The sequence below is a fragment of the Megascapheus bottae genome, chromosome 33, assembly GCF_031878675.1.
Source record: "Megascapheus bottae isolate mThoBot1 chromosome 33, mThoBot2.hap1, whole genome shotgun sequence".
Lineage (NCBI taxonomy): Eukaryota > Metazoa > Chordata > Mammalia > Rodentia > Geomyidae > Megascapheus > Megascapheus bottae.
This window is the reverse complement of record NC_143541.1, coordinates 133,793-150,887: the sequence shown is the minus strand read 5'-3', so window position 1 is coordinate 150,887 and position 17,095 is coordinate 133,793.

Sequence of the window (17,095 nt, the reverse complement as noted above, 5' to 3'; positions counted from 1 at the left end):
CCATGAGAACCACTCCACAGGCCTTTATAATGGGAGAACAGCCAGAAGCCCGCCAGCCCACAACAACCCACTTCCTGTAGGCCTAGTGTTGTGTCATGTGTTGTATATGTGATTTTAGTTTTGGCTTTCTCTATAGTATCTTAGAAACGCGTTTGTTTTCTAACATTAAAGAAAACTCACAGATCAGAGCTGTTTTACTCATAGATAGACTAGCAGACACGAGCATGACTAGTCAGACTTCAGTGATGGTATGCTCTACCTCCATGCCCAGTTCTGCTCAAAACTCTTTTCCTTCTCAGCTAAATTAAGAAAGAAAAGTGGGTTACTATGGTAATATATATGTGATTTAAACGCATTTCATTAATTCTCAGAATAGTTTACTGAATTTATACCCTCCTGTACTTCTTAGAAATGTTCATGAATATTTCCACTCTCCTTTCTTGACAGTGATAGATGGCTCACTCATCCCTGCCTGCCAGTGGCTGTTAACATAGCTAGCCCTAACTGACCCAACCCAGTGGTATTATGAATATGGTATTCAGAATGTATGATTATTGGCCATTGTGGTGAATATTATCTTCATTTTAAATGAGATTATGTTGCATTTATATTTTTGCAAGTACTTGATAATCCATCATTAATTTATTTCAACCCAACAGCTATGATCGGTCTACAGTATTTGAACTTGTTACATTTAATTTGAAAATTAACATTTTAGTTTTTTTTATCATAAAAGTAACATGGACGGATCTGAACTCACTGTCAGCGATAAGATCTGGAATGACATGAGTGCCTGATTTCACCTTGTGTGTCATGAATATCAATACAACCCCCTACAGAACCATTACCATATTTGGTATGCTCCAGCCCCTTCTGAGTTGCTCTGTAACAATGGGATATGTATGGTGTTTTCTACATAAGATCTTTTCCAAAAAATGCCTTAAAAACATATATATATGTATATATATATATATATATATATATCCCCAGGAGGAGACTAAGGGCTTTATTCTTTATTTAAATCCTTGCATTCAATTCAAATGACTGAAGTCTACATTCATATCAGTCATTAAAGTGGTTTATAGAGACAACTGATTCTACTTTGAGCTGTGCACGTGTGTGTGTGTGTGTGTGTGTGTGTGTGTGTGTGCGTGCGTGTGTGTGTGTTACTGGTAGTGTAGATACAAATGTATATAAACTAGAATACAGACTCTTGTGAAACAGAAGGAAGCAATCATAGAAATGACAAACATACTACATAAATGCAGCCATTATCATAGTCTCAGATCTCCTGAATTAGCCAAAAAGGGAGAACCCCCCCTTTTGGTATGCAAGCATTCAGTTTCCCTGATGACCTTGCTGGCTTGGGGAATCAGGGTGTGGCTGAGGCTAAGCCAAGTGTCTCCTTTCATTAGCTCCTCCACATTCTCTTCTTTGGCTGAGATTCAGGGAGTGTATCGATTTCATCTCAGAACCTCATGTGGTTCATTCAACCCACACTCAGCAAGTGTGGATACAGAGACACTGGCAGGCCCTCCCCAGAGGACAGTGGACCAAGTGTGGTAAAACTGCTGGCATGTTTTCTGTTGTTGGGGGTTGTTTTACATAATCACATGCCACAGCTCCTCAAGGAAGGAAGCTAGACACTGCCCTGTTCTGTCTGCAAACACCTCAAAGGTGTGAGCTCTAACTGTGTTCTTTGGTGCCAAGCTCCCTCCTCTCTTCTCTTTAGCCACATCACACAGGTCATATCCTCTACAGACAGGAAGGAGCAGGGCTTCGGGTATCACTTATGATATTGCAACTGCATCTCAACATCATAGTTCAGTACTCTGGTTTTCATGCTTTGTTGTTTGTGGGTTTTTGTTTCTTTGCTTTTTTGATGTGCGTGCCAGTCCCGGGGCTTGAACTCTGGACCTACATGCTGTTCCCAAGACTCCTTTTGCCCAAGGCTAGTGCTTCACTTCTAGTTTTTTTCCATGATTAATTGGAGATAAGTCGAACTTTCCTGCTAAGGAGGGCTTCTTACCACAATGCTCAGATCTCAGCCTTCTGAGATGCTAGAATTACAGGAATGAGCCACTGGTACCCAGATACTTTTTTTGAGATAGGGTTTTCCTGTGTATCTCAGATGTCCTTGAACTAACACTCTTCCTTCCTTATCCTTTAAACTGCTGAAATTACAAGAATGTGCCTTCTGCTTGGCTAATCTAATCAAATGGTCTTCACTCTTTAGTTATTGCCAGACCAGATGAGCTTCCATATTCTTTGTTATGACAAATAGTATACATTTTGTAGGTTATTTTCTGTTCCATTTAGTCTACATTTTATGCCATTTGGTATGGTACTTTAAGATGATAACAGCTTAAAAAGTTAGCACTAGAAATAATGGGTTAGCTAACTTAAAACATCAATTTTCTATTGTATCATAACTATACAAACTAGGTTCCAAAAATTATTCCAGTGATTAATTACCCCTATTGCAAATGAATCCTATATGTTGTTAAGAAATTGTTGACACAATGAATGCTTAAAGACAAAAAAATGACTCTTGGACATGGTAAATTAAACAGGCCTCTAAACAAAGGAGGATATATGATCATATAAACGAAATGAATTTGAAGCAATGGAAACAAGGTTTTTCTTATTTTGCTTTTTATTTTGTTTTCTCCTTGACACTGTTTTGGATATCTGAATCATTTGTCTTTCATGTAAGTAAGCTTATTTGATTTGAGGAAGGTAGGGGGAGCACAGAAATGGTGAGACCAAGGGTGAACAAATGTAGCAGTGATACTCACCAGACTATCATGAACTATCAAGCCTGTGGGGGAGGAGGATAGGAGGGAGAAAACTTGGGGAAAATGAGGGAAGAAGTGATGCTGTTCAAAAAGAAATGTAACTTAATATAACTGCAACATCCACTCTGAACTCTCAACTGTACAAGGAAATTTTAAAAAACAGTTGTGCATAACATGCACAACTGATAAAAACTATGTGGAAAGAGTCATTTCCCCTCCCTCCTTAATGAAAGCTACAGAGGGAAAGTAAGGAGATTTCAGTTTGCTCAGAATTTAAATGCAAGACATCAGGCAGGCTAAAATACATTAATGCCAAAGTCAAATCCTCCTTGAGAAAACTCTCCTGAGCAGCAGACTTAGGAGCTGTTGTCTCAATAGTGAGAGCACAGTAGCGCCTCAGTAAATAATGGAACAGCTTAAACCAAGGATTATTCTACTATCCATTTGACATCTTTGCAAGTCATAAAAGCAATTATTCCACACCAATGACTGGTTGACGTTGAAGTTAATTCAGGAATTTCAGTATGAAAAAGAAGAAAACTATTAAATATGAAGTATGGCCCATAGTTGAGTCTTGGAACTTAAAAGCATATTTATTTAAATGGCTGCTAATAGAAAAAAGCATTGAAGGGTGAGTTTTGAGGCACCGCTTCAGGACAGGGTCTACAGTGTGGATGGTAACCCTGGCAGATCTCTATATGTCTCAGGGCTCTACTTGCTCATATGTAAAACGCAGGACACTTCCACTCATTTAAGTTCTCTTCCAGCTCTGACACTGTGGGATCATATTCACACTTGAACTCAGCAATAGAAGCACTGAATCTATCTTCTAGTGCCAGAACCAATTTTACTTTAGTGATCTGAGCTTTATGCCAGTGTTCTTGGACACAGAACACCATCTGTGAAAAAAAATTAAGTGCCAACTCTCAAGAAATAGACAGAGGGTCTTTGATAATCCCAGTGGGAATCCTTCAGCCACAGAAGGCAGTGGACTGGCCACACAATAAAAACCATGCATCATATGATTCTTTTCTCTTTTTGCATTGTTTTATTTCTTCATATTTTTAAATTAAAATTTTGACTCCTACTGGAGAAATTTGACATACTTTTCTACTAAGCTGACTTAAATGACAAGTAATCATTGAAAACATTTTTTCACATTCTGGTAGAGTTTCCTCTAGACCAATTTCAATTTCAATTTGTTGTATTTCATTATTTAATTTAATTTTAGTTTACTGCAAAGGTAATATACAAAGGGAGTGCAGGACCTGAGACTCTTTTTTTTGCCAGTCCTGGGCCTTGAGCTCAGGGTTTGAGCACTGTCCTTGGACTTTCTCAAGGATAGAACTCTACCACTTGAGCCACAGCACCACTTCTGGCTTTTTTCTATGCATGTGGTACTGAAGAATTGAACCCAGGTCTTCGTACATGCTAGGCAAGCCCTCTACCACTAGGCCAAACTCCCAGCCCAATTTGAAACTGCATAGGGAAGGGGGGAAAACAAGATGAGGGGTGGGGGTGGGAGGAGGGAAATGGGGACCAAGACATGTGAAAGGGTATCAATGTATGGGAATTAATGCACTATCTCTCTAGCAAATATCATGTAACCCTTCTATTAATTACAATAAAAAATACATAAAAAACAAAGGGAGTGCAGTTAATAAGAAAGGTAATGTGTACATTTCTTGTTAAATAGTGCTCCTCCCTCCCTCATCTTCTCCTCCTTCCCCTCAGCCCCCACAAGTGAACATCACTCTTACATTGCTTCATCCTCTGTCCTTTGTCTCACCATTTTGTGATTCTCCTTCCCTTCCCCTTATCACATAAATTTGAATGTGTAAAAACACAGGGTCCCCAAATTGAAAACAGTGAACACAGGTGAGAACCTAACAAATAAACTAAAAAAGAAAGAAAAATTATTGCAGTAATAGACAACTGTCTACTATAGTTATACAGAAAACTGATATAAGCCAATTCCTCACTGTGGGAACTTAAAAAAGGAGCCACACTTGGGATATTGTGAGAACTGTTGTCCAAGAAGAAAACACTGCTATTGCTCCAGTCAGGCAATCTGGTATTCCAATTTCCTAAGGTGATATGTGCATTCATTACCTAAGGTTTTAAAGCAGAAACAAAGCTGCTGTTAGAGATTAGGGGCTCCAGATATTCCAGCTAGCTTTCTACATTACCCACACTGAACATGCTCTGCATTTGCATCTTTCCCCTCTGCACTTTCACAGTGCTAACTAGTGGCTCAAAATGGAGAGGCTGGTTTTTGAGGAAAGCATTTGGGTTCGGGAAGCAGGAATCTTGGAAGTACCTCTAGGGAGCTTAAGTAAGCACCCTTCTTTCTTGGGTTTTCCATCTGAAGTCTTTTCCCCTCGAGACTGGAACTCTACCCTTTCACTGCTTCATCTTGAAGAAGGCAGAATTACTTGGCATACACAAAGACCATGATCATTTCAAACTCTCATTTTGTGTCTAATTCAGAAACATTTCTCCTGACCTCGTGATGGGTCAAAATGGTGTTTAATCATTTTAGATGGCTCTACTCTGTAATAACTGACAACAGTATTTCTACAGTCCCACACTCCTATCTTAGTAGGGATTGGAATGGAGGATGTGAAGGATAGACTCAATTTTGAAAAATACATTGATTGTAATTTCTATTTTTCACTGTATTTGCTTCAGTTGACTGTTCTTTTTCCTCAGCATTTTAATTAAACAGCAAATTAGTGAAACAGTAATTCTGAAACGTGAAATACTGCCCATGGAATGGATAAGAAAGCCAGGGACAGCTTGCCAGTGGGGCCCAGTGCCTCCACGTGGCACATCAAATTCTACAGAAGAGCCAAACCACCCATGGCTCCTCTCCTAGCAAAAGACAGGTCCACACGGTGGTTGTTCTTTGCTTCTCAAGCAAGAAGTTAATATTACTACCAACATACTTTTAGTGACTTTATGTCCACAACTCAGGTGATCTCCTTCAGCCAGAAAACCTAGAGAGCATACTTCCAAATGAATTAATTTTTAAAGCAAATTTTAAAAAAGATCAATGTGATCTCTTTCTTTGCCTTAAAGATTTTTTTTGCCAGCGCTGGGATTGGGGTACCAAGGAATCGAACCCGGGTCTTCGTGCATGTTAGGCAAGCACAGCCTTAAAGATTTTTGGTGCATAGTTTATCCAATCTTGTCTTCTTGACATTTTGAATTATAAAACATGTATTCATTTAACAAGAAATTCTTGAGTAGGGTTACATGATATTTGCCAGATACAAGGTGCATTAATTCACATACATTGATACCCTTTCACATGTCTTGGTACCCATTTCCCTCCCCCCCCACACCCCCCACCCGTCTTGGTATTCCCCCCTTCCATATCAAATTTCAAATATCCAAATACAAATAAATTCAACATATCAGATAACAAAGTGAGATACTATAACAATATGAGATGACCAAGGGACTACAAAGAAGATGAGAGACAACATAGTGTATTAAGGACAACAATCGTTCATTATATGGCTTTTGTTTCAATATCCTGGAGGTCCTTTCAATTAGCTTCATACTATACGGCCTTATGTATCAGGATTTTGCTCTATTGCAAATCTCTGCTAGTAGAGCCTAAGGTTTCTAGTGATTATGACTAATCAGGGAAACCATTGAGCCGAAGCTCCCTTGAGTCTGACTTACTTCACTTAATATGATTTTTTTCTAAGTCTTTCCATTTCCTAACAAATGGGGCGATGTCATTCTTTCTGACAGCAGCATAGAATTCCATTGTGTACAAATACCACAACTTGTTGATCCACTCATCAACTGAGGGACATCTAGGTTGGTTCCATATCTTTGCTATGGTGCTGCAATGAACATTGTTGTGCTAGTGGATTTAGTATGTCCTTGTTTCTGGATGGTTGGGTATATGCCAAGTAGGGGAATTGCTGGGTCATAGGGGAGTTCTATGTTTAGCCTTTTGAGGCACTGCCATACTGCTTTCCATAGTGGTTGAATGAGTTTGCACTCCCACCAACAGTGTAGTAGTGATCCCTCCTGGCCACATCCCCTTAAGCGTCTGTTATTATTCGTTTTCCTGATCCTGGCCATTCTAACTGGAGTGAGGTGGAATCTTAGCATTGTTTTGATTTGCATTTCTTTTATGACCAGAGATGTTGAGCATTTCTTCATGTGTCTATAGGCCATTTTTGTTTCTTCTTCAGAGAAGACTCTCTTTAAGTCTTTGGCCCATTTTTTAATGGGATGGTTGTTACTTTGGAGGTTAGTTTTGGAGTGATTCAATTTTTTGAGTTGCTGATCTATTTTAGACATGAGGCCTTTGTCCGTTGTTTGGTTGGTGAAGATTTTCTCCCACTCTGTAGGCTTCCTAATTAATTTACTAGCTATGTCCTTTGCCATACAAAAGCTCTGCAATTTAATGTAGTCCCACTTATCCAGCCTTTCTCTGATTTGTTGTGATTCTTGGTCCTTATTAAGTAAGTTTCGACCTGTGCCAAGGAGGCCTAGTGTATCTCCTATTCCTTCCTATAAGGTTTTCAGTGTGTCAGCTTTTACCTCCAGGTCTTTGATACATTTGGAGGGATTCTAGGGCAAGGTGACAAAGAAGGATTCAACTTTAGTTTTCTGCAGGTGCTTAACCAGTTCTGCCAGCACAACTTGGTGAAGAGGCCGTCTTTCTTCCATTCTATTTTTTTGGCTCCCTTGTCAAAGATTAGGTGGCCATAGGTCTGTGGTTTAATATCTGGGTCCTCAGTTCCATCCCATTGGTCTTCAGGCCTGTTCCTGTGCCAGTACCATGTTATTTTGATAATTATAGCTCTGTAATAGAGTCTACAGTTTGGAATTGCAATTCCTCCGGCGCTGTTCTTCTTGCTAAGAAGTGTTTTGCCATACGGGGTCTTTTATTATTCCATATGAAATTTTGGATTGCCTCTTCTATTTCTTTAAAGAATGACATTGGGATATTGATGGGTATTGCGTTGAAATTGTAGATAGCTCTTGGCAAGATTGTCATTTTCACAATGTTGATTCTTCCAGTCCAGGAGCATGGGAGGTTTTTCCATTTCCTTAGTTCTGCTTTAATTTCCTTTTTTAGGGTTTTAAAGTTTTCATCAAAAAGGTCCTTTACATTCTTAGTTAAGCTAATTCCTAGGTACTTTATTTTCTTTGAGGCTATTGTGAAAGGAGTTTCTTTCCTGATTATTGCCTTGTTCCTCTCACTGTTGGCGTAAAGGAAGGCTGTTGATTTTTGAGGGTTGATTTTATAGCCTGCTACTCTTCCAAAGTTTTTTTTATATAATTTTTTATTGTAATTAAAAAAAGGATTACATGATATTTGCCAGATAGAAGGTGCATTACTTCACATACATTGATACCCTTTCATATGTCTTGGTACCCATCACCCTCCCCCCCACCCACCACCCATCCTCCATCTTCGTTTTCCCTCTTTCCCTATCTAATTTCAAATAACCAAATACAAATAAATTCAATACATCAGATAACAAAGTGAGATACTGTAACAATATGAGATACCAAAGGGACAGCAAAGGAAATGAAAGATAGCATAGTACATTCATTATATAACAATCATTCATTATATGGCTTTTGTTTCAGTATCCTGGATGTCCTTTCAATTAGCTTCATACTATATGGCTGTATATATCAAGGTTTTGCTCTATTGCAGATCTCTGCTAGTAGAGCCCGAGGTTTCTACTGGTTATGACACATGAGGGAAACCATTGAGCCTAAGTTCCTTTGAGTCTGGCTTACTTCACTTAATATGATTTTTTCTAAGTCTTTCCATTTCCTAACAAGTTGGTCTATGTCATTTTTTCTGACAGCACCACAGAATTCCATTGTGTACAAATACCACAAGTTGTTGATCCACTCATCAACTGAGGGACATCTAGGTTGGTTACATATCTTTGTTATGGTGAATAATGCTGCAATGAACATTGTTGTGCTAGTGGATTTAGTATGCCCTAGATTTTGGATGGTTGGGTAAATGCCAAGTAGTGGAATTGCTGGGTCATAGCGGAGTTCTATGTTTAGCGTTTTCAGGCACTGCCATACTGCTTTCCATAGTGGTTGAACGAGTTTGCACTCCCACCAACAGTGTAGTAGTGATCCCTCCTGGCCACATCCCCTACAACAGCTGTTTTTATTCGTTTTCCTGATCCTGGCCATTCTAACTGGAGTGAGGTGGAATCTTAGAGTTGTTTTGATTTGCATTTCTTTTTTGACCAGACATGTTGAGCATTTCTTCATGTGTCTATAGGCCATTTTTGTTTCTTCTTCAGAGAAGACTCTTTTTATGTCTTTGGCCCATTTTGTAATGGGATGGTTGTTACTTTTAGTTTTGGAGTGATTCAATTTTTTGAGTTGTTGATATATTTTAGACATGAGGCCTTTGTCCGTTTTTTGGTTGATGAAGATTTTCTCCCACTCTGTAGGCTTCCTAATTAATTTACTAGCTATGTCCTTTGCCATACAAAAGCTATGCAGTTAATTTTTATATTGTAATTAGTAAAAGGGTTACATGATATTTACCAGATAGAAGGTGCATTAATTCACATACATTGATACCCTTTCACATGTCTTGGTACCCTTTTCCCTCCCACCCCACACCCACAACCCGTCTTGGTTTTCCCCCCTTCCCTATCAAATTTCAAATATCCAAATACAAATAAATTCAATATATCAGATAACAAAGTGAGATACTATACCAATATGAGATAACCAAGGGACAGCAAAGGAGATGAGAGACAACATAGTACATTAAGGACAATAATCATTCATTATATGGCTTTTGTTTCACTATCCTGGAGGTCCTTTCAATTAGTTTCACATTATATGTCCTTATGTATCAAGATTTTGCTCTATTGCAAATCTCTGCTAGTAGAGCCCAAGGTTTCTACTGATTATGACGAATGAGGGAAACCATTGAGCCTAAGTTCCTTTGAGTCTGGCTTACTTCACTTAATAGGATTTTTTCTAAGTCTTTCCATTTCCTAACAAATGGGGCGATGTCATTCTTTCTGACAGCAGCATAGAATTCCATTGTGTACAAATACCACAACTTGGTGATCCACTCATCAACTGAGGACATCTAGGTTTGTTCCATATCTTTGCTATGGTGAATAATGCTGCAATGAACGTTGTTGTGCTAGTCTGTTTAGTATGTCCTTGTTTCTGGGTGGTTGGGTAAATGTCAAGTAGTGGAATTGCTGGGTCATAGGGGAGTTCTATGTTTAGCCTTTTGAGGCACTGCCATACTGCTTTCCATAGTGGTTGAATGAGTTTGCACTGCCACCAACAGTGTAGTAGTGATCCCTCCTGGCCACATCCCCTCCAGCATCTGTTGTCATTCGTTTTCCTGATCTTGGCCATTCTAGCTGGAGTGAGGTGGAATCTTAGAGTTGTTTTGATTTGCATTTCTTTTATGACCAGAGATGTTGAGCATTTCTTCATGTGTCTATCGGCCATTTTTGTTTCTTCTTCAGAGAAGACTCTCTTTAAGTCTTTGGCCCATTTTTTAATGGGATGGTTGTTACTTTGGAGGTTAGTTTTGGAGTGATTCAATTTTTTGAGTTGTTGATATATTTTAGATATGAGGCCTTTATCCATTGTTTGGTTGGTGAAGATCTTCTCCGACTCTGTAGGCTTCCTGATTAATTTACTAGCTATGTCCTTTGCCATACAAAAGCTCTGCAGTTTAATGCAGTCCCAGTTATCCAGGTCTAGGATATTCTTAACAGAGGATGAGATCTGAGGATTGCGGTTCAAACCAGCCCAGGCACTAAAGTCCATGAGACTCTTATCTCCAATTAACTACCAGAAAAGCAGAAGGAGAGCTGTGGCTCAAGGGGTAGGGTTGTAACCTTGAGCTCAGGAACAGTGCCAGAGCCCAAAGTTCAAGCCCCATGAACAACAAAATAGTTATTTCAGAATTCTACAAAAACCTATTTCTTGAAGTCAAATATGATTATATGTTACAAGCCTAGAAGTTAAGGTCAGATTGTGTCAAATTTATTCACTTTTCCAATTATCTTTCAAATTAGGTTTATCATTCATTTTGAAGCTTTCTTCTGGTTTTTACATAATAAAAATTAGTTTGAAAAAACTTCATTTAATTTAATAAAATTCCAACTCAAAATTATTTCATTAGCTGAGTAAAAATTGTTTTAAAAATGTATTAACATTGATTTTTAAATCATATTTCAAATGACATGTTTAACAAACAAATATTCAAGAAAGGAATCTCTATATACAATCACTGGCACTTAGTTTTTAGAACATAATCAAAATTAGGGTAAGAGTTCATATATCGCAGATACATATTATTTTGTAATAAAACATTATGTCTATGGAGTCATAGGTTTTTATATCTATGTAGTTGTGTTTATCTCCAATATCATGTCCATAGCATTGGGTATGCAACTATTGAGTCTTTACTCTTGTACTGTTTGGATCTAATAGCCACATATTGAGGATACCATGCACCTTTTGTTCCTTTGTTCTTGCCTTGTCTCTGAGTAAAAATCTTTTATCAATTTAAAAATACTGTGTAACAAAATAAAATTCCAAGCTACTGAAATACAAGTAACATTTCTTGATGCTTAAATAGATAACTTGTGCAAAAACATAAGCTACTGCTAGAAAAGGCCAGAGGGTTATCAAGGAGTATTGTTTATTATTTTTCTCCGCCCTGCTGTGCTCTTCTCAAAACCTCTACTGAAGGCTGTTCAACCCTTAGATTCTGAGTGCTTTTAGAAGGTCTCAAGTACATTTTCTCACTGCAATTTATTATTAGTTCTGACCTTCAAAATACTTTCGCAAGCAGGATGTAGCCCAAGAAAATAATGGGGGGAAAAAAGCAAACTGGTCTTCAGCATTACTTATATAATTTTCTTCAGGATTTGCTAGTCAAAGCTCTCACCCAAATTTCTGTTTATCTAGAATCCTGTTCACTGTTTAGGTCATTGCTCTGGTTGAGATTAGTCTAAGAAAGTGGTTTGGGGCCATGACTCAATACTTGTAATGTACTTGAGCATGGAGGTCTCCTAGCAATCCTGCTAAGAGCAGGTATAGAGCCTCTCAATTACTCAAATTTATTCATTCATAAAATGGGAGGGGGAAAAAGCTAGCAAACTATTTCAGAGACAGAGAAACTACTTAAAATTACTTCCCAAGGAAAAGTCTGATAAAATCTACTCTGTAAATAGCTATTTGAAGGAGTTTAGACTCACTCATGATGGGCCTGTTTCCAGGTACAGTAAGTTTCTCTACATCACACAGAAGCAGACAAAAAGTTTTATTTTCCCCTCAGAATCCACTGGATATGGCAGCTGCTTATTTACTGCACAGCTCTGGCTTTGCAAAGCAGATCTGATGATCTGTTAACACCTAAGTTTCAGCTTCTCTTAGAGGAAAAATATCACACTACCACAGTCTCATTAAATTCACCTTATTTTGCATAGGTGCTGAAAATAGTACTCCTCACCTTTATTTGTCAGCTAATGAGAGAATTCTTAAGATTAGAAGGTGGAGGAATTATTTATACTTGCAGAAGGTGTTAAGTAGTTTTCCCAATGGCAGTAATTTCCATTTTTAGGACTGTTCTTTCACAACATTTTCCTTGCAAATGTATTTTTAATCTTTGCTTTCATTCTTTATTGCTTTGTTTTAAATTAATCATTCTTTTTTAAAAAAATTCTGTGGACTACTTTTCAAAACAATGGAATGCCCAAAAGCAGGCAGTAATGCTATGGTTTTACTGATAAGTAAAATGAGGTGAACAGGGTATCTTCTACATTTCTATAGCCAAATATAGGTCATAAGAATACCATAGAGGTTTATTTTGCATTTTCCAGTATAGAGACAAATTTCAAAGGACTGATGCAAGAAGAGATTCAGAAACAACAATTATTAGGTAAGTTAAATAGCCCAGTCACACTTAGACTTTAGCAGCTGAGTACAATAACTTCTAATAGAACATGATAGAGTAACAATTAGTCATTTTGTCTAAGTAAACAAGTGGAATAAAATTTAATACTCATGAATGCTGAATCCATAGAAATGACACCTGTTTCAAAATGGTTTCACTAGTAACATTTATATTAAGAGACCTGTTTTTGCAAGCTACTTTAATTGTTCTTAGACTGTTTTGAGGAAGTTGTACCATAGTCTCCAGTATCCAAACCCTTCCTTCTTTATAGAATACATTGGTATTCTTACTGGCTTCATAATCTAGTCCTGGGTTCCATATGCTGTGTCCTTTCAGCCATTTATCTCATCTACTGAATCTGGGTGGGACCTCAGGGCCCAAGGGAGAGCGGACATCATGGTAAGGAAGCAAGCTACTTGGAAGTCTGTTCTCGCTGCGGGGGTAACAGAAGCAATCAGTCATCCCAGGAGGTTTAGAAAGGTCCTTGAGGTCTCTTGTTGATATAAAGTTTCTTGGAATGAAAAAAAAACAAGTCTACAATATTTAAGCACTGAATCTATTTCCAGAGAAAAGTTGGTATGGCAAAGGAACATAATGTATTCTTAATTGGAGCCAAACTTCTTATCTCATCATTTTAGTACACATATAAAGCAGATTCCTATTATACACAGAGACAGTTTAAAGGGTATTTTATCCAGTAAACACTAACTCCTCACAAAGACTCTATTTTCAGCAGCTTGCTAGGATTCTATCATTTACCAAGAGTCCTGAGGAGTTCTGTAACTGGGTACTCTGTGGGAGCCAACCAATCAATAGCAAATGCAGTGCTCCGCTCAATCCTCCACAAGTCTATTAGCAGTCCCGAGTCATTTCAAACTCATGGTATTTACTGAGCTTATAATTACTGCTCATGATTTGTGGCCACAAATTTCTGTCAAACCACATTTCCTCCATCAACCATTATATGTATCTTTATGATGGGCCTGGTGTTTCACATCTGTAATCCTAGCTACTCAACCTTCTCTCACTGAGCATAAGAAAGTAGACCTGAAGCATTTTTTTTCACAAGCAGAATGTACAGGTATTCCCCTCTCTGAGCAAAGTCTTGCCCAACCAAAACATTTTCAGCCTCTCTTATTATGAAGCTTTCTGTTAAGGATTTTGTGGGGGGAGAGGAGTCAAAATGTGTCTTACACAGCCACTGCAGTATTCACTTTTGAATGAATCCAAGGACATTTTATTAGGTTAAAATTTATTGAGTATATCCAAAGTAATGACATTGCATGCTTCAAGTACTTCAGAGGAGTTAGTAATAGTTCCTACATCCATCTTATTACTGGAGACATCAATCCACAATTTGTTTAAATTAAAGCATGGTGTTCCAAATAGCATTGGCTCTGACTGATGTGAGAAGCCAATAAGCACATCAAGAAAGGTCAAGGGTATTTTGGGCGCCAATCTTAAGACTTACTAGAGTTTAAAAGATGAGTCTCATAGCCAGAATTGCTCCCCAATTAATCCAGCCATAAATTTTAAGTCTAAACCCAACACCACAATTTTTCTAAGACTGAATAATGAAGTCATAGAAATATCTGGAACTGAGCTGGATTTTCCTTGTGAATAGCACTCCATATATACCAAAGAGAAACTAGTTAATTCTGCATTTTAAATTAAAACCAAGTAACATTTTATGATATGTATGTCTCAAGTGTTACCTGCAACAGCCACACTAAACCAATCATCATTTATAGGTAATTCTGGTTTGACTGCATTTTGTGTGTCCTCATTTGCCAGAACCCTAAGCCTATTATAATACCCAGCATTTGCCATTTCAGGAATGTTAGTAATATTTTTAGGGCCCTGATTAATTATTCAAAGATTTTTAAGCGGCAAGACATTTGAAATATCCAGTGTACTCACTCTGAATCTTAATTATATATATGTGTTTTTTTCTGAAATAATATATTTTTCTCCATAGCACCAGTTGTTTTAAAAAGCATTAATACCAATCATTTATGTGAGAATGCATTCCTTTGAAATATTTATGTATCTTTATGAAGTAGTGGTGTAAAGGGGCTTCAGTTCCAGAAGTCAGGTTCTCAATTATCAGTGTCCTGCCCAAGCTCCATTTTCAACTTTGCTTCATGGGATTAGGTTCTACTTCCTTTCTGCTAGCATAATAGTTTATTGATATATTTATTTTAATGTATCTTAAGTAGTTTCACAGAAAGGTTTCAATTCTCCATGTCAACTTAGGAATACAAGGCATCCTGATAAATGTCACACCTTCCACCATTCTGCCCCGACCTGTTCCAACCCCACGTCTTCCCCTCCAGTTATTTCATACGGTTTCCAAACATGTACATTAAATGTGAGTACTGTTACTACTGTGACTCTGCTACCATCTTAAAAGTCAAAACTAAACCTTTAACTCAGTAGGCTTCCTATGTTTTATATAGCTTATCCCACTGTTGGTCTTCTCACTAAATGATATGCCTTGAGAAAAACAAATGTTGGCCCTCTGCACCTATTTGTGTATGCCTTCCCCCTTTCCAATTAATCAGACTCAGAAGGAAGCTGTGGTGGAAGAGCAGCTACACCCGAAGGCAGCAATCATTCTGAAATGGCAGAAGGTAACTATGCAGCCCAATCCCTTAACAGTCTCTAACTGCTTGTTAGGTCAAGACCAAAAATAAATGGAATAACAGATGTTCAAGTGAAGCCTTTTCCAATTTATGGGGCCTTTGGGAAAATATGTATTTTTTTCTAGGCCATAGAAAGTAGTTGAAATTGCTAAAGTAGATGATATTATCATTATAACAATGTCTTCTAAAAAACTAGGGGAAATTTGGGGCCTGTTGACTCTACTCAGGTGATAACCTTTAAATATTTTATCCTCCGTTTATTTGAATTTTAAGAATGAAACAAAGAACTGAAAATGGCTGTTTTTAAATTTTCACATAACTCATAGGTATCTATAGTAAATAAACTATGTTGAAAATATATTTTCTGTGCACTAATTTTCAGACTTTTCTTATTCTGAAACAGATGATTGGCTGTTCAGTACATGAACAAAATTCAAATTTATCCACTTTGAATTATTTCAAACAGTGTTAATTTTTGCCAAATGTTTTATACCCTATATATGGGTCATGTATAATATAACCCAAGTTAATTTCCAGTATGAAATAATAAACTTAAACTGTTCTAATCGTCTCTATTTAACATCTGTTAGTTTTTCTGGTTAGGAAACATTGATTTTTTTTTACTTCATTTTAGTGTTTATCTAGAATTTTGGTTAAACTGTAACTTAGTGTCCTCATTCTTCTCCCAGGGGATATAAGTTCTCTACATCGTCTGTTCTACATCGTCTGTTCTACGTCGTCTCTATTTAACATCTGTTAGTTTTTCTGGTTAGGAAACATTGATTTTTTTTACTTCATTTTAGTCTTTATCTAGAATTTTCGTTAAACTGTAACTTAGTGTCCTCATTCTTCTCCCAGGGGATATAAGTTCTCTACTTTTGAATGAGTGTAAAGGAGACACACAAGAAAACTGAAAATAGTTTTGAACCTCTTAGTTTTATCTTCCCAAATCCTAACATCTTTCTATACGCCTGTAGGAGGATAATACTATGAACTTTTTCTTTTATTTGAAGTTATATTTATTATATTCCAGCATAATTATTTAATTGAATGGAACAAAGTTGCTTGAAACTAAAGACCTTCGAAATACATGCTATATACTTTCATTTAAACTTAGGAAGAAAAAAAGAAGATGTAGACAGTATGAGTTGGCTGCCATGACAATTCTTTGCACTAGGTGACTGAGTTCAGGGGTGTTCAGGACAATTTTCCTCTGAGACCTCCCTCATTTTAGGTTTATAGACAATTTCTGAACCACATGGTCTTCCTCTGTGTATGTTTATGTCCTAATTTTCTTCTCTTATATGAATAACAGTTATATTGGAGTAGAGCTTATTTTAATCACCTCATTTTAACATAATTATCTCATTAGAGACCATGTCTTCAATTATAAAGGCTTCAAAATATAAATTCAGAGGGGGATAAATACAGACATAAAAGAAAGTTAAATGCTGCTGCATGACCACATTACTGGAGACTTTGAGAAAAGGTAAGAAAATACACCATGACAAAAGTGGTAGATAAAAGTTGAGATGTAAGAAGACAGCAATGTTCTGAAATCTATACAGAAATTCAGCAATTTTTGATATTGCTAACAAATTTAGTAACGCATTGTAAGAAAAGCTTGAGAATGTCTTTATATAAGTAACATGTACATTCCTAGATATGTAATAAAATAGCTCTTATTCCTT